Source organism: Mycteria americana, chromosome 1 (assembly GCF_035582795.1).
Source record: "Mycteria americana isolate JAX WOST 10 ecotype Jacksonville Zoo and Gardens chromosome 1, USCA_MyAme_1.0, whole genome shotgun sequence".
NCBI classification, from domain to species: Eukaryota; Metazoa; Chordata; class Aves; order Ciconiiformes; family Ciconiidae; genus Mycteria; species Mycteria americana.
In genome coordinates, this window is record NC_134365.1 from 37,871,541 (window position 1) to 37,881,736 (window position 10,196).

The window sequence follows — 10,196 nt, forward strand, 5'->3', positions numbered from 1 at the left end:
AAGATACAAGATGCAAAACAAACGCCTCAAACAGAAATGAGTCATTCACTAAGATCCAGATGAAGACAGCCCATTGAAAGACAGCAAGTTGTGCAGGTGGCCTCAAATAAAGAAAAATGAATCTCTGAATGACTGAAATTAGCCTGATTCTTTCAGATGAAGTTATTCAAACAGCATAAATCTGTTAGATGTCATATTTTGAAGTTTGCTATATCAAAGGAGTTTTGTTCAGGGCCCAAAATGCAAGGTTTCTACATAAGTGATTTATTTCTTTCCATGTTTTTCTCTCTGCAATGGAGTTCTTTTCTGAAGAATAAGGGAGTCCCGGGCCATGAGCAGAGATCCACCTTAAGTAATATTAACATAGGAGATGCTGGAACATCTTCCTCTGTGGCTGCTTATGTACTACTTTTTAGTACTTGTGACAGCCCTTGTCAGCAATGAGGCTACCACAGTGCTAGATGCTAACACACAAAATACTCTGGGACGTGAGATACCGAGGTTCAAGCCTTTGGTCCAGCTTGGGCAGAGCAGGGACACTGCCATCGCCACTGCCCAGCTCCCGTTTCAGAAACACGACCATAGGGAAGTGTCGAATCATTTTGCTCCTACTTTTGACTGGGTGGAAAAAAAAGGTTTCCTTTGTCATGGTGGAAAGCTGGAATAATAAATGTCTTCTATGCCATAGAAGACAGAGTAAACCACCTCTTTCTGAAGAAGCTCAAAAGACCCAACAAAATAATCTCTGACAGGCTTTAGCACAAAAACTGATTCTTTTTCTCTTCTCTTTCACTTCTGTTTTCTCTTTCTGACACTAATCATGTTTTCTGTTGAATGGCATTTCATCAAAATCACACTACGCTAGAATCAATTAAACTATTTGAACAGTAAGATTGACTGCGTAAAGGTGGAACGTAGCAGCAACGTTTGGACCTTGCTTGACGTTAAGGAGTTTTACAGGAGAAGTGATACTCCAAGACGAATTTGAAGATGTCCCGTATTCAGGACAGGATTGTGTCACTATTTAACAGCCTTTTATTCATCAAAATGTGTGAAACTGTGCCTATGTTAGGAAAGGTGCTATTTCCCTGAAATTTAGACTATTGTAATAGTCCTGAGCAAATTTAGTAACTGAACTAATCTACTAAGATAAAATACTTAGTAGATTTTGATAGCCTTATAACTTTGTTTGCTGGTAACATAAATTAGGCAATTGCTACTTCAGGTGTAGCACAAAGATTTCTTTCTATCCTTAGACAAAAAGAATTGTATCAGAATCTATATAATTTTTTTTAACAATATTCTGTTGTCTGCTACCATTGGGTACATGGAAAGTAGGTATTTTGATTTCAGGAGAGTTACTCTTAATTTCCACAAACACAGCCCAGTAGACTTCAGCTCATGGATTCTCTTCTTGAAGACAGATGTCCATATTCATTCCCTCTGAATATGGAAATGGAGAATTAAAGACAGCTCTGTTCCCCTAAGGGGAAATGGAATGTAGGGATTAATTGCTGTAGGAATTTAAATGGTGCTTCACGCTTCTTCAAATGCTAGCATAGATTTAAGACAGCCAGTGACGTGTGCTCTCTGGTATTTAATTGCAGTCTTTAATTGCATATTCGTTATGGCTAGAGGGTTTGGTTTATTCACTTAATAGTGATTTATCAATCTCTTGTCAATGCAACCCTTTGCTGATGGTTGTAGAGTATCATGATTGTTTTACAGTGAAGACTAAGTAGTCTTACTAATGCTAAAACTGAAGACAATATACCATCGGATGAGTATACAAGCAGGAATCTGCAAGTTATGCCATGTTGTACCGATTTTCCTTCCTTCCCCTGTCTAATCAGACTGTTTCTTCTTGTATGTCTCGTCTCTTTGCTCTTTTCTCCCTGTGAACTGATTTTACCCAGCTGACCCTCTTTTCACATTGTTATTTTCAGATTATAGCAAACTGCTTTCTATCTGGTAGGGATATAATTTCCTTGTCCCTGTGGAGAATTTCTACCAGGTACCCAATCTCAGTGGAGGTGTAATTAGGCTTTGCTGAATTTCTGCCTTAGCAAAGCTCTTGCCGTTACGCAGCATGCTGCCAAAATATCTCTCTATAGGATATTACGTCATCTGAGTGCTTGTTTCTTAAACATTTATAGTCTGTTGCTTAGGATTTTGACTGTCTGTATTAAAAGTTCAGTGAAAAGGATTATGTTTGTAGGAGCAGAAAAGAGGACTAACTTCAAACATCTCTGTGCTTTCCATTTTACAGGAAGGAATGCTCTTCATTCCCTACATGAAACTTCACATGCAACTATAGATACCTGAACACAGCTTACGGTGTTTGACACCAGAGTCTTAGACATTGGCTTGTGACTTTTGAGATCTGAATTCAGTTCCCTACAACATAAGTTACCAAGGACCAAATCCACCAGAGGATATTCACATCCAGTGTAAAACCTAGGGCAGGTCAGTTCTGCTTAGATTAACTGTCCAAAGGACCAATCCTTTGAACTACTGCTGGACAGCCTGTGGTGCTTGGCCTGCTGATGAGCTGTGAAACACCACAAAGTGGTCCTTAAAACTGTTGCTTTTTTTGGCTCTCAATTGCAAATGCACATTCCCTACATGCAGATAAAGAAGCTCGCCCTGCTGCCAGTGTTGGTGGTGAAACAAGATCACTTCATTTGCTACTGATTTTCAGTAGCAAACATAAAATACAACTTTGTACATGTTTGTCATTTTCATTTACAAACATGAAATACAACTTTGTTAAAAAAATTATCTATGTGGTAAGTATTTTACTATTATTTACTCCATCATTGAACAGGAGTATGATGTAAGGTGGAGGCTAGGCTCTCCCCCTGCCCCCTGGTTGTTGTGTGCTCCCTTGGTTTAAAACCTACTGCTTACTCCAGAGCTCCCACACTCTCACCAGTGGAAACCCCTCTACTTCTGCGCCTCCGCATGCCCCTGAGTCCCGCGGTCTGGTCAGGGCTGAACGACTCCACGCTTATCTCCAGCCAAACGTCGCTCCTCAGACTATGTACGCTCATGTTCATTTCCCTCGGTGCCCAGTACGCATGTCCACAGCATGCCTAATGCACACCTCATGGCCTGGATTCTTCAAAAAGGAAAGGCAACCGGTTTTGTTCAGCAAGCAGCACCTCAGAAGCAGGGGATTATGCCTGTTCTTTCATGTCACTGTTCAGGGGTGAGAGCACTTCCCCAAGACACATGAGATTTGGGCTCAGTTCCCTTCTCCACCTGTGAAAACTTGAACCCACATGTTCCAGCTCCCAGAATGAAAAATGCACTAAGTGTCAGCATAGAGTGGAGCTGGCCTTTCTCCGTTTAAAGTCACCCCACTCTTCACAAAACTTTCCAGTATTCACTGGGACAGTGAATATGCATGTATTGGTTATGGCATCCACCTAGAGGATAGGCATCCTGAGTTCCTGTCTCTGTTCCAGATGTTCCTGTGTTTCACATAGGATAATCATTAGATAAAACACCAGTTTCCCATCACTTTTTGCAACCCCCCTTCCTTGTAAGGCAACTCACTTTTGTAGGGACTTAGATGCATAGCTCAGTACGAGGGACTCTGCTGCAGAGATCACACACCTAAGTTGAACACTGCAACGCTGAGCATAACGCCACTGAAATGCCCCAGCCAAACCCAGCTCAGCACACCACTGTGCCTCTGGTCCGGTATGAATGAGAGACGCTACACCTATATAGCATAAACCAGTGCAGGGCTATAAGCTTAGATCTGAAAGCTGTAATGCTACATCCCTCATGCATCCAATGTGGTGGTATGTCCACAAAGCTCTCGGAGAGGCTGACGAGGAGCAGCAGCACCATGTGCACAGCAGGCTCCTGGCTAGCATGGTTGCCACTGCCTCCTGTTCTTGCTACACACCCGCAATAGCAATTTAAATGTGGAATCAACTTAAATAGTGTTAACCAAAATTAGCTTATAAATACTTTAGAAAGAAACAGAGCAGCAGGACTACTGTACCTAAATAGCAACTTATGAACTCCTGAGTTTAGCTCTGGCTCCACAGCCCCTCCCTGCCAGTTTCCCTGCTTGTAGAATAGCGATATCTCTCCCGCTTCCCATGGATGCAGCTGTTGTGAAGCTGATCTGCTGGTGTTTGGTCAGTAAGCTGATGATTCAGATTGTTGTACAAATCTGTATATGCAATTCTTGTGTTGGACAACTATATATTTTTAAACTTTGGGAGTTTGAGCATGCCTTGCTATAGGTATCCCAGCAACTTCTACTCTTGGTTGGTATTCTGATTGTGATCTTATATAGGGTTTACAAATGCATTAAAAATAATTTTTCTTAAACAGAGCTGACAACTGGACATAGTACTGTTCTGTGCAATACTTAAATCAAGCACTTAACCTGTTTCTGGGCCTGTAATCAACAAGACATTTCTGCTGCATACAGCAGCTACCAATCTCCCCCTTTTTCTCTGTTGACTTTAATTAGAGTGTTTCAGTTATTGATTGAACCTCCTTCGTGCAACATTAAATTGTTTTATCAAAGGATGATAGCTTTTCCCTGTTGAATTCACAACCTAGTAGTAACGCCCTGTTCTCCAGTGTCTTGATTGCTCTGATCTTTCATTACAGGCGGCTCTTCTCCTTCGGGGCTTTGGCTAATTTTGGTTCCTCAGACTGCAAAGTCATATGGTGTAGTCACCCCCCCAAAGACTACTCATAATCATGGCTATCCTTCTGCTACAAATAGAGGTAACAGATGATACTGAAGGGAGCCATTATTTTGTTATGATCCAGAGTCTTGGAATGACCATACATCACTTTGATATACCTAATCTCAGTCCGAGAAGTATAAATCTTTCAAAAACTTTGTTAACGATTTCTCAGCTGCTTAATGTAGCAAGCATAACGTAACGTTCATGTGAAGGGTGTGTTAGATGGCAAAATGCAAACAGCTGACTGGCAACAGTTCAGTAGGCAGAAAAGAGAGAGAAATACACTCACTGCATATTTTATGAACTTGCAGCAACACTTGACAAAGAAATATTCAAGTTGCTAAGAAACAAATACAACTGCACCAAAATAAATACGAAGTTTTCACCTTCGTGTTTTCTCATTTATCACCCGCAATCAAATGGTAGTCTGAGTTTTGGTGACCTTATTGGTAGTGTTTTGTAGCTTGCATTTTACATGGATGGGACTAGGGGACGAGACTGAAGGAGTGGCAGAAGGGCAGAAACCTGAGGCTCCAACAGCATGGGAGAAATGAGGACTGGGGACAGCAGTAGCAAGGTCTGCTTCAAATATCTTCAAGCACTGCCCAAGACAGTAGCTTCACTTCCCACTCTAAGAAACTTGGCAGTGTGATACTTTTACTAGCCACATTAAGTCTATACCCTGGAGGCCGCTGTTTTAATAGTCATCAGTGAAGTGACTCAATAATACAGTGTAAATGCACTCTTGCCAGAGACAAAAGACTGCCAGCGACTGAGGCACCGAGGATTTGGGTAGATTTTCCCTGGGTTTATCCCAGACACGCTTGACCTCCTGTGTTGGGTTTGCTGAAAGCTAGATAGATAGGCTCTGAAGGGAGCTGAGATCTCTGAGCAGGTGAGTTTTATTTAAACAGTAAATGCATGGCACGGTGGCAGGAGTGGGGTGAAATCAGAAGCACTGAAGACGACCACAGAGACACAGGGGTTCTGGCAGTGGTAACAAGCCCTGCTACGCCAGTTTTGCAGAAGCAAGATCTGGGATCACTCATTTTCAAGGCTGTTGATGACTGGATGAACTGGAAAACAAAATTTGAGCATTTTAGATGAGGACCAGCCCCTAAAGAGAAAAACAGAAGAGAAGCAATGTGCCTGATAAGATTACAGGCTAAACCATAATGCTGTCTTTGATTTTGGTGATTAAAGAAGCAAATTTTTATAATATTTTAATTAACAAGTTTGAATAAATATTTTGTCTCCTCCTGAAGTATCTTCTACCCAACTTCAGAAGGATCAGAGGAGGATTCTGTGCAAAATTTCAGCACATGTCTCTTTAACACAATATTGCAACATTACTGGCATACTGAAATGATGCATGTTAGAAAAGCTACAGTTTGCTACTGGATTGACACTTAAGTAATTGCAATGACTATGCAAGTCAAGAATGTGAGAAGGTAACAAGAGATGCTGTGGGGTCCCAGTAATCCCATAGGCAATATTTATGTTGCTGCCCAGTGCTGGTCATTAAAGAAACACCAAACATCATTCTGATAATAACCCAGTCATCCTGAAAATTATTTGGCCTATCACATATAAAGTGATTTCTGATTACAGATTGTAATGGGGGCATGGACAGTACACTATGGTACAAGATGAACCACTGAAGAACAAGGTACTTTTGATCATCCCTGCAATCATGCTAACTATACTTCTCCGGAGGCTACATGAGGCACAGCATGAAGATATCACAAAATGCTGAGCTCTGCAAACCACCTAAAGGCCAAACCATATCTCAGGTAAGTACTCATCAGCACTGCCTGATACCTCTGCATAAAGAGAACCACAGACATGGACAGTTGTTGTGGGTTGACCATGGCTTAATAAAGCTAAGAATCCACACAGCCTTTCAGCAGGACAGGGCAGAGAACAGGAGGAGTAAAAGTGAGAATCCTCACAGGTCAAGATAAGAACAGTTTAATAAGTGAAGGAAAGAGGAAAAAACAAGTAATGCAACAGCAATCATTCACTGCCTCCTACAAGCAGACCAATGCCCAGCCAGCCTCCAAGCAACGGCTGCTTTGGAAGACAAAAATCCCCATTTTTTTAGTGCTGAGCATGACATCATATCACAGGGAATATCCTTATGGCCAGTTTGGGTCGGGTGTCCCCGCTGTGTCCCCTCCCAATTTCTTACCCACCCCCAGCCTACTCACTGCAGGGCAGGGGGCAGAGCGAGCAAAAAAGCAAGCATCAACACTGTGCAAGCACTGCTCAGCAATAGCCAAAATGTTGGTGGTATCAACACTGTTTTAGTCACAAATCCAAACCACAGCATTACAGGGGCTGCTATGCGGGAAGTTAACTCTATCCCAGCCACAGCCAGTAGAAGGGCTTCTGCTGTCTACCTTCCCCGAGCATCCTCCTTCCCTTGAATGGTCAGTGGTGGCTTTTCATGGCTGACTGCTATTCATGTTATTTCACACAGAGAAAAGTCGAAGAGCTTTTGCTTCAACGCAGCTATCACGTGAATTTCACCTCTGCCAGATGTGATTTCCAAGAGACTCTGGTGGAAGCCATACTAGAATCATGCCAAAAGTGTCTCTCTTCATTGCAATAGCAAAAGACGAGTCTTACCAAGTCATCCCTTGCTGTTCACTGGGAACTGAGTCCACTGAGGCTGCAGTGAACATAATGGCATTTAGAGAAGGCCAGTGAGCCAGAAAAGGCATTACTAGCTTATCATAATACCCCACGTGCAAGTGCTTTTGGCCCAACTCATGAAGAAGTGCTTCTGCACCATAGGTCCAGTAGTAAGTCTATTAGAGTTTAAACATCCCTGGCAGCCACAGGAAGGACAAACAACACTTGGAACAACAAAGGAAGAGTTATAACAGACGTTACACAGCATGAGACTTTGTGGACTGTGGTTTAGACTAATCAGCCCAGATTATCAGTAGGTACATTGAACAGATGGACAGTTCGTCACATGGACAGCGCTGTGGACACCACATGCTTGTATGTCCTTCACTGCAAGTATCTGAGGGAGCAATATGGACTCAAAGAAGATGCCAGCTGTGTTCCTGTTCCCTGTTCATCATCCAAGGTTGTCATTCCTGTTGTACTTCTGGCTGGTAATTCTGGTTCGTGCTTCTCCTGCAGAAAGCTGAATCAGGAATGAGGAAGAAAAATCCTCAGAGGTTGCTTTTTTAAAGTCACATTTAATTCCTTTCATTGGAAGTAGATGAGCTCTTGCTCACCCTTTTTTTTCCCCCATGGACTTTTCACAGAAAGTACTGGTTTGCTGGAGAAACTGAATAAACACAAATTGCAGAGAGCAGAGCTGTAGCTAGTTTTTATTTAAGCAATAAAAAAGCAATACTGCAATCCTTAATTAAAGGAAGCTTGAGACAATTATGTGTTTTAATGATCTGGTAGAACCTTTTTTATTCCAAGAAGAGCTACATTTGTCAAGAAAGGAACAATCAGGGAAACATATCTAGTTTATTTCACAAGAGAACCTGTGTCATCTCCAGAAAATTGCAAAGAGTTCTCTATGTTAGGAAGTGCATTTAGAGTTAGCTTCCCAGTCCCCTCTTTGTGCCCCTGAGTAAATGTGCGTGGGGCTGTTTATACAGGAGTACCCTCAGAAGACATGGAGCTGGCATCGCCTGGTTGGTAACATCTATTCTCATTCGTCACCTCATCCCAGTATTTTAGCCAGGCCAAATAATAAATTGCAGCACTGTAGAAGAGTATTGGAAAGAGCACTTGGCAATTCTGGACTGCTAATCTGTGTAGTTACAGAATTATTTCTCAAACCCTCCTTTGCTCAGCTGTCTTTAGCTCCCAATCCCCCAGGTCGTACATGTACGAGCTGCTTCTGCACAGCAAGGTGTCCTCTGTCTCCATACTGGTAACATATTCCCTACCTCAGATCCATGATCTTTCATCAACAGCAACTTGCCTATGAATGGGAATGGGAAGGGACATGCAGAAAAGCACTCGTATCCTGCTTTGGCTGGAGACTTTCCCTGACGATGCCCTGAGCAGCTATGACGAGCCAGAGCAGTATTATGCTCCATTAAGATCATACACAGACATGTGACAACTGCAGCAACACCTTCTGTTCTTAAAGTTTATTTTGTCCTAAAAGAGGATTGAATTTGCGTCTTACTTCTTGATAAGCACGATGCCTTCCTCAAAGCAGCAGGTGGCTGGAACCACTTAATCACGTTCGTTCCCGTAATTTTCCTCTGATGATCGCATTTACTGATGTTTAACTCCTGGGAAGCTAATGAGACACATGCCCATGGTTTCAAGAGCACTCCGCAAAACGTTGGGAGAGATGTTCTCTGCCTTCGTGTTTCTAAGGAGCAGAAATGCAAGCCGACCCTGCCAGTGCTCAGCTCAGAGAAGGGGCTTGTTGCTGGAATCGTTCTAGCACATGAAGAGTATTTTCAGAACTCTTTTACGAATAGGACTTATAAAGATCATGAAATACATAGCAGGAGAGGATTTTTTGTATTACCCTTTTCTTTTTGGGAATCTCCATAACTGCTAGGATATTGGAGTACTGATTTTTCCAGGTGGTATGAGTAGAAAAAAGACATTTTTCAGTGGTTACAGGCTGGTATCAATTAGGAATATTGAAGTGCAGTTGCTTTGGGTTTCTTTTTACCCCCAAATTTGCAAATAGAGCATTTCCATGATGACTATTTAGAAAAATGGTGTGTAGCCAGGCCAGTTTTCATATGATACCTTTTCACTAGAGGAAAATAGAGCTTTATGATATGGTGCTTTTCAAAGGAAAATTTATGTATCTTTTTCTGGAAATCCTCTTTCAATGCATATTTTGGTGTAAACCTCATTTATCTAATACATATTTACATAATAAATTCAAGCTGTTTATTTTGGAAAGCTCTCGCAGATAACAACTCATCCATACAGTGGAATAAAAAGACCTGAGCAGACCAAATGAAGCAGATCTGATGGCTGTCCCGATAAAGCCTGAGATTAACCTTCACATCTGAAAACTAAGCAGTTAGATTAAACCAAACAACAGCAAGGCTGAATGCTGGCTGTAGTGTTCACCAGGTAAACTCATGAGATGGGACACCACCAGCCATGGTGAGAGGAGAGCAGAGGACCTGTGTTGCCAGATGCACACCGGATGCCCAGCATGGAAACTGCAGGCAGCAACTTTGGAGCTGGACACCCTGTGCAGGGCATGACCGAGGGCAGCTGCCCGTCAAGCAGGAGAGCTCTCCTGGGGCATGTGTTCTGCTAGAAAGAGCAAAGAAAATCACCCCATATGGGATGAGCAGGGAGCAGGAGGGTACTGAGGGGTTCCCGGGGCCAGCCGAGGCAGGGCTGAATGCATTTCGAGCTGAGTAAGCGAGGCTGCACTGGCGGCCGTGTGCCATGGTCCCTCTGCACAGCCCGTGCCCTCGGAGGAGCGTGGAAACCAGAGGAATA

General features: G+C 42.6%; 1 long non-coding RNA gene across 1 annotated transcript; it reads left to right on the plus strand.

Annotated features, from left to right (window-relative positions):
- The first annotated feature begins 2,272 nt into the window (after positions 1-2,272).
- LOC142404610 (uncharacterized) lies at positions 2,273-6,514 on the plus strand. Its single transcript, XR_012773911.1, has 3 exons — positions 2,273-2,466; positions 4,642-4,761; positions 6,336-6,514. It is a non-coding gene; the product is annotated as an uncharacterized LOC142404610 (long non-coding RNA).
- Positions 6,515-10,196: the final 3,682 nt, after the last annotated feature.